This window comes from Pelophylax lessonae (assembly GCF_965119305.1).
Source record: "Pelophylax lessonae genome assembly, chromosome: 3".
NCBI lineage: Eukaryota > Metazoa > Chordata > Amphibia > Anura > Ranidae > Pelophylax > Pelophylax lessonae.
In genome coordinates this window covers 332,985,223-333,001,807 of record NC_138770.1, presented here as the reverse complement: position 1 = coordinate 333,001,807, position 16,585 = coordinate 332,985,223, and the positions used below count along the sequence as shown (strand labels likewise).

General features: G+C 41.2%; 1 protein-coding gene across 1 annotated transcript in view; it reads left to right on the top strand.

Moving 5' to 3' along the window:
- The window catches only part of BMP5 (bone morphogenetic protein 5), a 233,717-nt gene that overhangs the window by 162,446 nt on the left and 54,686 nt on the right, over positions 1 to 16,585 (top strand). The window lies entirely within an intron of this gene.

The following is a 16,585-nucleotide window of genomic DNA, read 5'->3' as shown; positions in this document are numbered from 1 at the left end:
GTTAAATAAGAATTTTCTTGTAATTTAAACAAATTCAATTTTTTTTTTTTTTTTTTTAAACCTGCTCAGTTTGAGGTGAGCATTTACAGAATAAATGCATACAAATGATTTCTTTATTGAAAAGTTCATGTCAAAACCATCAAAATAATCAGACCACTTTGACACAGAGAGACCAATCAGGTCTGCCTGTCAAATTTTCAGGCGGACCCAATTGGACCATCCATTACTCTCTATGGAGCAGCGGATGTCAACGGACATGATTCCGTTGACACCCACTAACATCCTATCTATTGGATGATAGTCGGATAGAAACGGGCAGGCGATCTGTTTCCATCTGACAGCCCACAGAGGACAGTGGGCTGTGTCTGTGTCTGCTCTGCATCAGTGAAGCGGACACAGACCTGTCATCCACCTGCTCAGCAAAGATCGGCGAAGAGATTCCCTGCTGAGCAGGCAGACTCCACTAGTGTGAAAGGGGAAAAAATAGTCAAAGTTTTATGAAAATTTTCCTGTAAAGTAAATCTTATTCTTGTCTCCTTGAACTTCTCGAATGGCTATATTGGTCCTTTAATGTGACAGATCTCTAACCAATAGAAAGTTTGGGCTACATCTAACATATAAAGCTTAAAGTGATTGTTAAGCCCATTTATCCCATCCTGTCTGTTTAATAACCCTGTGTGCTCCTGTGTCTGTGTTTTTTTTAAAAAGCTGTTCTTTACTAGTTTTCAGAGCGCCGATCTCCACTCACGTGACCCGCTGGCTCTCTCCTCTCCCTGTCTGACAGCTGCAGCAGGACGGAGCCAAGGATTCCCTGCTGATGTCAGAAGCAGACAGGCAGGAAGGGAGGGGGGGAGGACAGAGGGGATAGGAGAGCTGCAGATGACCACGGTGTCAGGGCTCAGCAGCCATGATATACCGTGGTCAGTTTACAGAGGGGAGGGTATCGCCAGACAGGATCAGCCAGGTTTTTTAGGTGATAGAAGGGGCCAAATCATACAACACAAGCACTGTACTGTATACCATGCTTAAATGGAACAGGATATATATTTTTTAAGGTTAACAAACTCTTTCATTTTCCCCATGCCACAATAATTTTATACAACAGTGAGAAAGAAGTGGGGTATTATTACACCCTGACAAGTGAAGGCAGTATGATTATGAATTATTTGACTCTTACATTAGAACCAATATTTTGATGAGAGTGGAGTTGACAGTGTGAAACATTCATGGACTGTTTTAGAAATATAAACCTTTTTCTCGCTTAAGCGTCCCCACTAGTATGGCAGATTAAGTTAAAGAAGAACCTTGCTAAGCACTTTTTGCAATTAAAATTATCACAGAAAAATTACACAAAAAGAAAATGACCCCTAAAGAAGTGTACTTCCTGAACTGCTTTAAAATGATGTACAATGGCAAAACAATTGTAAACTAAGAAACAAAACTGTACACATATTTTTAGGTTATTTAAGTAAATTAGCCATTCAGGTATATGTTTGCATACAGCTTGTCTATCTGATATATGCACTTAAAAGTGTTGAGTGTGGGTGTTTCGATTTTTTTTTTTTTTTGTTTTTATTGATACCCCTCCTATTCAACAGTATGCATGTAATTCCGCTAGAGAGACTTATGGCTTTCTGAAGGACACATACAGTGTTAAAATGACCCTAATGTTATCTGACCACTTCCAGTGAAAAGACATTTATCATCTCACAGCTGCTACATAACCTTGCTTCACCTTTCCAAGAGAGGGTCTGTTAGTTGCTGGTGACAAGGGGATCAGGAGTCCAGACATATTTCTGATTTTGCTGCGCTACTTTTTAGTGGGGGATTCATGTATCTTCTAACTTTCCCTGACACTGTGAGAACTCCGAAATGTGATATGTTATCTGATTGGTGGCTCCTGGGCTGTTTGATTACATCCACATTACCCTTCACAGGATCTCAGTTCATGGTTGCTCCAGTGACCATTAGTTTGTGGTGTTCAGGGACCAGAGCAGGCTTCTTAGAACCTGTGCTGGTGCACAATCATTAAATTCTAACTGCCAGGAAGCCAATCAGGCATCAGTGAGTTGTGGCAAACTAGGTTTAACATTTTAGGGCATTTTCGTGCATTGTTGTGGTGCAGTGGAGTGTGTTGTGAATGGCCCTAAATAATCTTTGATCTTCTGTCAAAAGGTTCTGAGCCTTGGGAGCATGATCCCAAGCATCTTTTGCAGACGGAAGGAAACATTTCTTTCTTTTCCCCTTGCCCAGTATTCCCTTCCTAGGACTGTTGTATTATTTTAACTTTCTAGCAAGCTGTAAATGAAAGGGCAGAAGTAGATGTTGATTGCATATACACCTAACTTAGAGCAAAAAGTGTAGTCGTTCCAGGGACTCATCAATTTTTCTTTGCCCGCTTTCTTTTTTTTTTTTTTTTTTCTTAAGCTACAAACACTTTTTATTGAGAGTAATGAAAAAGTACAAACAAAATTGAGGCAAAAAAAAAGAGAAAGGGCATTGACAATCAGAACATCCACAATATCAGGACATAATATAAAGCCTCTTACAACATTGTATAAAAGAGAAAAGAGAAGCAACAAGTAACAATAAAACAAATAGCCTTATATTCTTGCAAACAATTGTGAAATATTCCATCAAATAAGTACAGAGGAATTTTTTTTTTTTTTTTTTTTTTTTTTTTATACTAGTAATGGCAGTGATCAGCGACTTATAGTAGGACTATGATATTGCATCCAGCAATGTGATTCTAACTGATGCTGGGAGGCAACTGAAAAACTTACACTGACATCACCAATGACACTAATACAGTGATCAGTAGTGATGGGCGAACTGTTTGGGCTGAGCATTGGTTCAAGCCCCGAAGAGTGGCCATTCGGGTGTTCCCCAAACACTCAAATTTGTGGGGCACCTGGTGGAATGTTCGCCTGCTGAGCACCCCACAATGCACTGCACACTGCGCAGTACATTCTAAGCCCTGATTGGCTAAAGCAGGGGTCTTCAAACTATGGCCCTCCAGTTGTTCAGGAACTACAATTCCCATCATGCCTAGTCATGTCTGTGAATGTCAGAGTTTCACAATGCTTCATGGGATGTGTAGTTCCGCAACAGCTGGGGGTCCGTTTTTTGAGGATCCCTGGGCTAAAGCAATGCACCTGACCGCTGCCGTGTCCTTAACAATGGATAATCATCAGCTGTCAGCAGACTTCCCCGTTGACAGCTGAATGAAAAAAAAAAAACATTGCAGGCAACAGTGGCGGCCTCTCAATACGGGCGCATGGGCACCGCCCCCCCCCCCCCCCCCCCCCAAGATGTAACCTGTTAGGAAAAAAGAAAATGTATTTCATTCATTGAAGTCGTGTGAGCGGGGCGCCAGACTAATGGGTGTCTATTAGGGAGTGTAAGGTTTTTTAAATCATGTGATCGAGGCTGAGAGCTTCTTTTCAATTTCCCTCTGCCCCAAACACTCCCACTGTTGATTTTAGCAAAGTTTTTAAATAATTTTTCCTATGTAAATTGAAGGGTTCGTAGGGTGGGGCTTTGCTCATCATCGCGGATTGGTGTCACTTCTGGCTTTGCGTTCCACGGTGTTTCTCGCTCGTGGTGGGAGATTTTGAAGGGGTTGGATTTGGAGATTTTGACAGAACACCGGGCACACACCATGCTGTATATATTGTTTGCTGATGCTGTATATATCATTGTTGGCTGCATGTAAGTCTGCATCTTTGCACTATCTTACTATGGCACTGTAATAGTGTTATGCCCTACTGTCCATACACAAGCTTAGTGTGGGATTACCACTGTATTTTTGTATTGCAGTGTTTATTAGTAATTATTTAAAACCTGATACCCAACCCACAGCATGGGGGGCCACATGTGGCCCTTTGTCAATTTTGTGTGACTCTTGGGGGCCCCTGCAGAAACTTATCTGTGTTTCTCTATTGTCCTTTTATAGCAGTCTCATGTAATATGTCTTTGGCCCTTGACTGTCTCCTGAGGGATGTCCTTAGTCTGCAACAACTCCTATAGCATGTTCACAAGTTCTGACAGTCTCTGACCATCTCTTATATCATGTCTGCAGTCTCTGACCATCTCTTGTGTCATGTTTTCAGTCCCTTAACATCTCTTGTATCATGTGTGCAATCGCTGAACATCTCTTGTATCATGTCTGCAGTTCCTGAACATCTCTTGTGTCATGTCTGCAGTCCCTGAACATCTCTTCTATCATGTCTGCAGTCCCTTAACATCTCTTCTATCATGTATGCAGTCCCTGAACATCTCTTGCACCATGGCTGCAGTCTGACCATCTGTATCATGTCTGAAGTCTCTGGCCATTTCTTGTATCGTGTCTGCATGCAGTCTCTGACTATCTCTTGTATCATGTCTGCAGTCTCTGACCATCCCTTGTATCATGTCTGCAGTCTTTGATCTTCTCTTGTATCATGTCTGCAGTCTCTGATCATCTCTTGTATTATGTTTGCAGTCTCTGGCCATCTCCTGTATCATGCCTGCAGCCTCTGACCATCTCCTGTATCATGTCTGCAGTCTCTGACCATCTCTTGTATCATGTCTGCAGTCTCTAATCATCTCTTGTATTATGTCTGCAGTCCCTGAACATCTCTTGTATCATGTCTTATTGTTATATGGAGTGGGTGGAGTCTATATGGGTGGGTGGGGCTTCTGAGAAATGGAAGGGGTCAAAAAGGAAGGGCAGGATCTGGTGCCCCACCATCTTAAAACTTCACCAGCCGCCACTGGCAGGCAATACAAAAATGTAAAAAAAAAAAAACAGCGTCAGGGTCCCTTCCCCCATTCATACCAGGTCCTTTTATGTCTGATATGGATTTTAAGGGGAACCCCACACTAAAATTAAAAAAGAAATGGTGTGGGGTTCCCCCTGACATCCATACCAGACTCTTAGGGGTACAATATTGAAAGATATTATTGTCCATTTTCAGGCATAGGTGCACATGAACATCTATCTACATTCATTAGCTAAATCTAAATGACTATGATGGGAGACTAGAAAAAACTCCAGTCCAGTTTTTGTAAAGAGGCAATTACATAACAACAATTGCCTTGCGAGTATTGCCCTTTAGTTTCTTTTAATATACAAATGTGCTGGAAAAGTTCATTAAAGTTATTCTAAAGTCTCATTTTTTTCCTATAAAAATAACTAACAAGTTATACTTACCTGCTCTGTGCAGTTGGTTTTTCACAGAGCAGCCTGGACTCTCCTCTTGTCTGGTCCCTCTTCTGTGATCCTGGCCCCTCCCTCCTGTTCAGTGCCCCCACAGCAAGCTGTTTGCCATGGGGGCACCCGAGCCGAGTTACAGCTCCCTGTGTCCATTCAGACACGGAGCTGTGTCCCGGCCCTACCCCTCTTTCACCTGATTGGTTAGCTGACTTTGATGGCGTGCATCTCAGCCAATCAGGAGGGAGATTCTTGGATGGCTGAGTCACTCATGGACATCACTGGAGAGAGCGGGGCCTCAGGTGTGTTAGGGGGGCTGAGGGCATTCTGCACATAAAGGCTTTTTATCTTAATGCATACAATGGAGTGGAGAGGGATTAGAACACCTGGCAGTTTTTAACATGTCTGTGCCCCTGTTAGGGAGATTCACTCTATCTATTTGTCCTGTTTATCATTATTATCAAAAGTGAAAGTAAAAGAAAATGACAATTTTTTTTATTAAAACCAGAACAGGAATAGAGGGGAAATCTTTCAAAAGGGCCACTGGTTCTGGTGACCCTGGTAACAATCTGGGATTCCCTCACTTTGAAGAGTTTTTCTCTCACTTCCTGTTTTGCTATGGAACAGAATGTGAAGGGAAGTCTCCCCTATTAGACACAGATAGCAAAACATTTCCTGGAGTTATAACCTTCCCTTAATCTATTCAAAAGTAAAATAGGTTTGCCTTTAGTTCTATCCTAAATTATTTATGTAACTCTTAGTGTTATGTTTCCTATACAAATGCTTTTCTGGATTTTTTTTAACTAACTGATCATCAAATCTTTATTTGGCTAGGAAATTTTTCGACCCTACCGTTTAAGAAACAAAAATTATATGTTTATTATCAAAGTAGCATTTTATTTCTCTAACAACATACCAAAATCCTAAAATTAGAAAGTGAAAAAGTTTACTGGATCTAGATTTATTTGTATATGTTTATTGTAGTAACTATTTAATCAAGCAGATCTTAAAAAAATAAAACTGAAAAAAAAAAAAAAACGAAATTGCAAAATACTATTCAACGTCCTGTTTTTTTTTCTCTTATTTGAATGATAAAAATATACCTTTCAATCTGATAATTGTTTTGCATAATACCACAAAGAATTTTTAGAGATGAAATCTTTATATTTTGAAAAATAAATATTTTCTATTCTGTTATAAAACATATCCAATAAAATTAAATGTATTCATACATTTTGGCCAAAATATATTCTGCTACATGTGTTTGGGAAAAAAATCTCAATAAGTGTATAATAATTGGTGGTTTGTGTTGATCAGTGATAATACTATACACTGTCACTTTACTAATGACACTGGTTGGGAAGGAGTTAGCATCTCAGGGTAATCAAGGGGTTAAGTGTGTGCCTAACAAGTGTAATGTGTGTATTATGTGATGCTTTTTACTAAAAAATCTCTTTATTTTCTTTGAGGCCAGAGATGTACAGATACATCGCTGTGCCTGTAGGAGCCACCCATCCGCCGCACAACGCAGGTGGGTTGCCCTGAAGAGGCTTTACTTTGTAACTGCCTATCACATTTCTTGAGGTGCTAAAATGCCAGGGCAGTACAAACACCCCCAAATTACCTCTTTTGGAAAGTAGACACCCCAAGGTATTTGCTGAAATTAATTGTGCTGTTGAATCCATGTAAGATTTTAATTTTTGCCAAAAGTATGGGCATATGAGAAAAAAAGTTTTTATTTTTTTTTCTACCAAAAGTTGTCACTTTAATTTCTCACACATGCCATGGGTATATGTGGAATTACACCCTGAAACAATTTCTTCTACTACTCCCCAGTATGGGAATACCACATGTGTAAAGCTTTTTGGGAGCTTATCCGCATACAGGGACCCAAAACCAATGGCTTTCAAAGGGCGTAATTTCCTCATTTCACTTTATGACTACCTATCAGTTTTGGAGGCCCTTAACCACTTGCCGACCGCCGCAAGTACATATACTGTGGCAGTCAGCCCCTCACAGGCAAAGTGACGTATGGGTACGTCACTAGCCTGTGAGGCTCTGGGGAGCGAGCGCGCGCCGCTGGAGGCGCGCTCCCGCTCCCGCTCGGTCACGGACCCCCCCGCCCGTGTGCCTGGCGGACCCGATGTCCGCGGGGCACTCGCGATCGTCTGTTAGAGCGGGAGAAAGGCAGGCGGCTGATATAAACAAGCCGTCTGTCATTCTCCCCTGTGTAAGAACAGTAATCATACGGTTCTACTATGTAGGACCGTTGATCACTGTTCCTACACCTCAAGCCACAGCCAATCACAGTTAGAATCACGCCCCTAGGGACACAAACAACCCCTCCCTCTCAAATAAAGTTAACCCCTTCACTGCCAGTGTAATTTTACAGTAACAGTGCATATGTATAGCACTGATTACTGTAGTAATGTCACTGATAACCTCAAAAGTGTCAAAAATGTCAGTCAAGGGTCCGATCTGTCCGACGCAATGTCGCAGTCCCGCAAAAAAAATCGCAGATCACCGCCATTACGCGTTAAAAAAAAAACAACAAAAATGACAAAAATCTTTCCCTTAGTTAGTAAACGCAATAACTTTTGCGCAAACCAATCAAAATACAATTTGTGCGATTTTTTTACCAAAAATATGTAGCATAAAACAAATTGGCCTAAAATGTTAAAAAATTTTTGATTTTTACATTTTTTTGGGGGGAATTTCATATAAAAGAAATTGAAAAATATTGTTATTTTTGCAAAATTTACGCTCTTTTTTTGTTTATTGTTTATAGCGCATGATCAAAAAATCGCACAGGTTATCAAATACCACCAAAAGAAAGCTCTGTTTGTGGTGAAAAAAAGGACATCAAATTTGTTTAGGTAAAGCATTGCACGACTGCGCAATTTTCCGTTAAACTTACGCAGTGCTGAATCGCAAAATACCCCCTGGTCAGGAAGGGAGTAAAATCTTCCGGGGCTTAAGTGGTTAAATGCCAGGATAGTACAAACACCCCTCCCCCCCCAATGACCCATTTTTGGAAAGTAGGCACCCCAAGGTATATATATCTCTATGTGAGAAGTGATCTCAAAGTGAGTGTGAAAGAGGACCTAGTTGATGGAGAGTCTGAAGCAGAATGCGTGTAAATGTACATGGGTGTGCAAAATACAAAGATTATCATTGGAGTTTGTTATAGACCTCCCAGTATTAATGAGGAGGTGGGGACTCAGCTCCTAGCATAGATAGAAAGGGCTGCAAGGGCTGGGACAGGGAAAGTAACAGGGGACTTTAACTACCCAGGCATTGATTGGAGTAATGACACTCCTGTAACAGTTAAAGGACAACATTTCTAAACCTATTACAAGACAATTTTATGGTGCAGTTTATTGAGGCCCAGACTAGAAATTTTGCTCTGCTGGACCTGGTAATCTCAAACCATGCAGAGTTTATTACCAATATTAATATAAAAGAACATCTGGGTAGCAGAGACCATAATGTGATTTAATTTAATGTTAGCTGTAAGCAACAAACGCATACAGGAAATATAAAAACACTTAACTTTAAGAGAGCAAATTTTCCAAGGATGAGGGCTGGGACTTAGACTGGGAGGAAATATTGGCATAGATGAACACAGAACAGAAATGTGAATTCTTCTAAAAAAAAAACTGTATGTGAACACACTGCAAAGTATATTCCCATGGGCAATAAGTTTAAAAGGCTAAAAATAAAACCTATGTTTTAAAGTTAAAAAAAAAGCTATAAATAATAAGAAAAGCTTTTATAAAGCTTTTAAAAAAATATAAAACTGAAGGAACACTATTATTGTTTAATTGTTACAAAGAATATAACAGTATATGTAAAAAGGAAATCAAGGACGCAAAAATTCAAAATGAAAGACAGATTGCAAAAGATAGAAAGACAAACCCCCAAAAATTCTTCAAATATATTAACAGTAAAAAGGTCAGGTCTGGGCATGTAGGCTCTTTACAAAAAATTCTGGAATGGGTGGCTGGCGACAAAGAGAAGGCAAATGTATTAAATACTTTCTTCAGCTCTGTGTATACAAAGGAGCATGGGGGAGCTCATGACCATAATAAGGATGGTATTGACACAGCCCACAATGGCTCAAAAGTAATATGGCCCAGAAATATTTAGACAGAATAAAGGTGGATAAAGCACCTGGACCAACTGGCATCCCCCCGTGCATCCTGAAAGAATTGAGCTCTGTTATTTCAAAGCCTTTGTTTCTTTTTTTTTTCCATAAAAGATTTTATTGAGAAAATTCAAGCAAAACATGTAAACTTCAAATAGTGACAATGACAAGGAGAATGCGACGCAGCGCATGTGAAAGGTACATTGCAACAAGCAAGTAGACAGAAATATGTTACAACTTAAAACAGTTTGTAATGAAATGTTGAATAAACGTGGACCATCGTCCTCATACAATAATGTATTGATAGCAATGTCGTCTTGTCTAGAAGGGGATACGGAGACTAAGAGTAGGGGTCGAGGGGAGTAATGGTAGGATAGTAAAGGGGGGGGATAATGTGGGTGAGCGTTAAAAAGGAGGGTAAGGGGGGGAGTAGGGGAAAGGGGGGGGGGTATGAGTAGGGGAGTAAGTATGTAAAAAGCAGACATAGCATTGACATGTAAAACCAGGAGGATCGGATCTTTCAAATATTTTGTTTGGGAATTCCCTTGACTGCACTTGTGTAGGGAGGGAGATTCCCATCTAAACTGGAATGGGAAGATCCTGAAGGGTGTCGAGCCTGGGTTGGTGAGAACGTAAGGACTAACGGGGACTTACGGGGAAGGGGGTCTGGGCTGATATGGTCCGTATACAGTTTGGAGGAGCGAAAAAGTATCCAACCCGCCCACGTTCCATAGAACCTGGTCGGGCTGTCATTTGCAGAGTGTATCAGTTCTTCCATGTCTGCAATCCTGTCAATTCTCTTAAACCATTCTGATATCGATGGGATATTTTTTGATCTCCAATGGACTGGAATACAAAGCTTGGCAGCATTAATTAGGTGCATGGGTAGTGCTTTTCTATATGTTTGAAATGGTACCTTGGAATAGTGAAGGAGCATCTGTGTTTTCTTGCGTGGTTACGTTAATGGAGCCTTTATGTGCTATTGTAAGGATTTTCTCCCAGTCCTTCTCCGAAAATTGTGTATCTAAGTCGCGTTGCCAGGAACTGCAGGCTTTCAGGGCTTTGGAAGAGATATTTTCAAAGAACATGTTGTGTACGTTTGAGATCACGTGATTCTGGGGGGCTGTCTGATTACACAAGGATTCCAGACGGGATAGGGGCCGGGAGAGTTGATTATTTTGATGGTTCCGTTTAAACCATTTAATCATACGAAGATGGAGCTGGTTGGGGAATATTTTGTTTGTCGTCTGGTTGGTTAAGTTTGGGAGATCGACCAAAGAGTTGTTTTCTAGGAGATGGAATGCTTTGAATTGTGAGTGGGGCCAGTTTTGAAGAATTTGAGATAGCTCTTGGTCCTGAGGGAAAGCAGGGTTGTTACTCAGTGGGGTCAGGGGGCTCGGATTGGAGGATAACTTGAGTTTTGAGGTGGCAGTGGAGAAGCATTTAAGGGTCGGTCCTATAAGTGGATGTGTTTTAAGAGAGGTTGGAATATGTTTAGATAGGATCCAAGGAGTGGAGCTCAAATTTAGTTGGCTGAATGAATTCTCTAATGCTATCCAATCTTTCGTCTGTACGTGGATATTCCAGTCCACAATTCTGGCTAAGTGGCATGCCCAGTAATAATATTGGATATCTGGGAGGTTGATTCCCCCTTTATGCTTGGGTTTGGTCAGCTGTTCATAGCTGATCCTTGGTCTTTTCTGGTTCCATAGGAATTTAGTGCATAGGGATTTCATTTGTTTGAAAAAGGATGGGGGAATGGCGATAGGAGCTGCTTGAAGGATATACAGGATACGGGGCAGAACATTCATTTTCAGTAGAGCTGCCCCCCCGAACCAAGATAGGAAGATGTTGTTCCATCTTTTGAGATCTTCTGTTATGGATTGCTGGATGGGTAAATAATTTACTTTAAATAAGTCTGTGAGCTTAGAGGGGAGGTGAATGCCCAAGTATTTTATCGCGTTTGGATCCCATTTGAAGGGAAAATTTGCTTTGCAATTTCTGATCATGGAGTCTGTGAGGGTAATATTTAGGGCTTGGGATTTGCTGAAGTTTATTTTGAGGTTTGAGAGGAGATTAAAGAGTTGGAAGTCTTTGAGTAAGTTTGGGATAGAGATAAGGGGTTCTTTGAGAAATAGAAGGATGTCATCCGCAAATGCAGCGATTTTATATGTTTGGTTAGCTATTTTGAGCCCTTTGATGTTTTGGTTGGCGTTGAGGCACCGGAGTAGGGGTTCGAGAGTAAGTATGAAGAGGATTGGGGAAAGTGGACAGCCCTGTCTGGTGCCGTTTTTGATAGGGAAGGCATTTGACAGGTGGCCGTTAACCCTTACTTTAGCTGAGGGAGAGTTGTAAAGGGACATTATGAAGGCTATCAACCTTTGTAGAAGTCCAGTATGGTGCAATACAGCAGCTAGATAGTCCCAGGCCAACCTGTCAAACACCTTCTCAGCGTCCAGAGAGAGAAAGAATCCTTGTGAACTGGAGGAGGTTAGCCAGTGATGGAGGTTGATTGCTTTGATCGTGTTGCCCCTGGCTTCCCTGCCAGGGACAAAACCCACTTGATCTTTGCAGATTAAGGAGCTTAGAAGGGGTTGGATACGGTTGGCTAGTATTTTGGCAAAGATTTTGATGTCTAAATTTAGAAGGGAAATTGGTCTATAGTTGAATACTATCGTGGGGTCTTTGCCGTCTTTAGGTATTACTGTGATGTGCGCTTCTAAAAGGCTGTGGGGTCTGGTGGGTATGCTGGAGAGGGTGTTGAATACTCTCAGGAAAGGGACGGAGAGTTGATGAGAGAATGTTTTATAGTAGGTCGCAGTGAAGCCGTCTGGGCCAGGGCTCTTCCCTGTTTTAAGGTTCTTGATTACAAGGGTCAGTTCAGATTCAGTGAGGGGAGAATCTAATTTTTCTGCCAGAACCGGCGAAATTGGTTTCGGGCTATGTTGGTTTAGGAAGCTTTGAATGAGATGGGATCTGTTAGTAGCGTCATTTGGGTTGTCAGGGTTGGAAGGTAGGTTGTAAAGATCTGCATAATATTTCTCGAATTGGTTCGCTATGTCTGGCATTTTAACGTGCGCATTACCCTTGGTATCTTTTATGCAATCTATGGTGAATCTTGCTTGTTTGATTTGGATGCATCTAGCTAATAATTTTCCGCATTTATTGCTATGTTCGTAGAATAGCTTATTTGGCAACATTAATTTCCGTCTATGGATACTGTCTAATAGATCTCTCAGAGAATTTCTGGCTGCAGTGAGGTCTTGGTAGGTTTGGGTCATCCTAGATTGTTTATGGATGATTTCCAGGGATTTAATTTTGTCTATAATTTTAGACATTTCTTGTTGCCTAATTTTGTTTCTGGCAGCTTTTAGGGCCAACAGTAAACCCCTGGTCGAACATTTGTGGGCTTCCCATTGGGTAATAGTGGAAACATCCGGAGTGTCATTTGTTTGGAAAAATTCTTGAATGTGGGATTTGATTTTATTAACATTTTGTTCGTTATTTAGGAGCGTGGGATCTAAACGCCAAATTTTGGTGGGGAGGGTGTTAATTTCGGGGATGGAGAGTGTCAAGGTGATCGGATGATGATCCGAAATAGTCATTGGTTCAATAGAAGTCGTTTGTAGGAATGGGAGGTCTTTTTGGGAATTGAAGAGGTAGTCAATCCTAGAGTAGGAGTTGTGAGGAGGGGAAAAGAAAGTGTAGTCTTTCCCCCGATGGGTTGAGGGTGCGCCAGGAGTCATGTAAGTTAAGGGATTGGATTTATTTTTTGATACGTTATAGTGCTCTGAAGGGGAGCGCAGAACTTCCGGAAGACGTATCCAGGGCGGGATTGAGGGCAACATTAAAGTCACCCCCCATTATAGTCAGACCTTGCTGAAAGGTGGTTAAGCGTTGAGAATTCTCAATGAAGAAGCTAGTTTGTGATTTGTTGGGGCTGTATAGGTTTGCCAAAGTGATTAAGCGATTCTTTATCTGTCCTTTTAGTAAGACAAATCTGCCATCCTCATCTATCTGTGAGTCTATGTGTTGCCAGTGGCAGTGTTTAGAAATAAGCGTGGAAACGCCTTTACTTTTGGTCAGGTGGTTTGTAGAGTGATAGAAGGTGGTGAAGTAGTTGTCAGACAATTTAGGTGTAGCATTGGTGCGGAAATGTGTTTCTTGAAGAAATAGAATATCTATTTTCAGTTTGCGGGCTTGGGTAAGAAAGTGGTTCCTTTTTTGGGGAGAGTTGAGTCCTTTTGTGTTTATGGACATTATCTTGATTTGTGATTTGGATCGGGTCGATGTTGTTGTCGTCATATTGGGATTTGGTTTTTATTTCTCTTTTTTTCTTCTTTTAATTATCTTTTCCCCTTAAAAAAAAACAAGCCTTTGTTTCTAATAGGGACTCGTTAAGGACTGGAAAAGTATCACTGGATTGGTGTAGGGCCAATGTGGTGCCTATATTTAAAAAGGCATAAAAGTCTTTGTCAAGTAACTATAGACCTGTTAGTTTAACTTCTATATTCGGGAAGATACTTGAGAGTTTATTAAAAGACCACAAAGATGAGTTCTTGCTGGAAAAAAAATTAAGCAACAGACAGCATAGATTAATGAAAGACAGAAGTTGTCAAACAAACCTGATATCTTTTTATGAGTAAAACCTTGGACAGAGGGATGGCTGTGGATGTAGTATACTTGGATCTTGCAAAAAGCGTTTGATACAGTTCCCCACACACAGCTGATGTGTAAGGTAAAGTCTACAAGCTTGGAAAGATCAGTTTGTAAATGGATAGAAAACTGCCTACAATATAGAATTCAGAGAGTGGGTAATGATTCTCACCCCGAATGGTCAAAGGTTATTAGTGGTGTACCCCAAGATTAAGTGTTGGGACCCTTACTTTTTAATAGAAGTAAAATAATATAACAGACTCTGCTCTCCCAAATGTATGTAACAGTTGCTAGCTTAAAATACTGGTAAATCAAACAATATGAAAACATGCAAGCAGCGCTGTTATAGATGTATGAAACAATAAAAAGTCCCAATCCAGCATGGATAAACAAGGTCCAGTAATAGAATAGAAGGGAAGGGATTCTCAACCCGGGTGCTAGTAGCATGCAATGGTGAGCCAGATTCTCCACCTCCACCACACACTCCTCCTCTTACCAAAATGTATGGACCACTGTTTCCACAATGGTCAGACAGCCCAGTGGGTGATTCAAAGGATCACTCAGCCTAAGACATCCTGACTGATCAAGTGATGGGAATTCCTTCCAGGACCAAAAGGTACCTCAAGCATGGGAAAGGGTCAAGAAAAGAACCTCATAGTGTGATATGTTTCAAAAGTTTTATTCAAAAAGGGGGATTATCACTCACCAAACAGCAGTAAAACAAAGCATGTGTCACACTAATAGAGTTCTTGTTTCCTACCAAAGTAATGGCTGACTTCCAGGCATGATGATGTGGCATAAGGCTGGCTCCTCCCAACGCGTTTCATCATTAAGACCTTTATAAATAATATAGGGTCTGGGATTAAAAGTAGTATTTCAGTCTTTGCAGATGACACCAAGCTATGCAGTGGAATAACTTCCTTACAGGATGTCTCCAACTTACAAGCCAAACTCAATGCACTGCTTGATTGGGCAACTATGTGGCAAATTATGTTTAATGTTGATAAATGTAAAGTTATGCACTTGGGGGCTAAGGATATGCATGCATCATACATACTGGGGGGGAGTACAACTGGGGGAATCCATAGTGGAGAAAGATCTGGGTGTTCTAGTAGATCATAAGTTTATCAATAGCATGCAGTGGCAAGATGTGGTTTCCAAAGCAAGAAAAGTCCTTTCTTGTATTAAGAGAGGCATGGGCTCCAGAGAGGGAGATATCATTTTGCCCCTGTACAAATCATTAGTAAGACCTCATCTGGAATATGCAGTTCAGTTTTGGGCACCGGTTCTCAAAAAGGATATCGGGGAGCTGGAGAAAGTGCAGAGAAGAGCAACCAAACTGATAAGAGGCATGGAGGAGCTCAACTATGAGGAAATATTAGAGGAACTGAATTTATTCTCTATTGAGAAGAGGAGATTAAGGGGAGATATAATTACCATGTACAAATACATAAGGGGTCCATATAGTAAAGTTGGTGTTGGTGTTGTGAAATTTGAGGGGTGTACTCACTTTTGTGAGATACTGCATAAATACAGTATGCTGTATATATCTTATGTTTTTATTATCCTGGCATTTCAGGGCCTCCAAAACTGTGATAGATAGTCAGTGAGGATTTCCCTTTGCTCTCATCTGACATGCTCAGAATCCAGTAGGCCTCCTTACTAGTGAACCTTTTTGGGACATTTTGGACCCTATAGTTACAGATACCTAGTGTGACTATGGGAAAAAGAGCCCCTGTCTGTCAGGAACTGCTTAGGCGCTAGAAATAAAACTGCTAGTGCCAGCAGAAATCAGGCAGAGGTGCTAGCAATCAGAAAAAATAAGCCGACACTGCACTTGATGGGGGAGGAGGGCTAAATGCAACTGCTGGCTGTGATCAGAGCTGAACTTGCCATTGCTGTATTTTTGGGGACACTATACTTATGGAGACACTAGTATAGTTCTGTTTATGATCAAAATACTGATCCGTTCGGACACTATACTAGTAATGGCGGTAATCAGCGACTTATAGTGTGACTGTGTTAGTGTGCGGGCAATCTACCGCTAAATGACCCTGGCTGGAAAGGGAGCTAACTGACCCTAATGCTATCTGATGTGAGGCTGGGTTCACACTAATGCGAATTGGATGCAGGTTTTCCTGCATCCATTTTGTATGACAGGAGAGTGTGAACGGCTCTCAATGAAGTCGGCTCATGGACCTCCAGGGGCGGCCACGGTCCGAATGGCAGAAGGGATCTAGGCGTCTTCTGATACATTTCAGGTGCAAATTCGGTCAAAAATTCGGACCTGATTCGCACCTGAAAGGGTGAACAGACACACACTGGACCCCCTGCTGTGAGCCTCGGCCACAGCTAGTGTGAACCCAGCCTAATTCAGTGATCAGTAAAAAATGCTGTACACTGTAATAATAATATTGGTTACAGGGCAATCAAAGGGTTAACTGGTGTGCAATCAAAGGGTAAATGTGTCTAAAAAGGTGTATGCAAGTGTGTATGGGCTGCTTCTACTTACATAGATCTGGCTTTCTTCTCTGTCTGGAAATGAAAGGGCTCACGGAGAGAAGAACCCAACAGATCCTGTGTCAATG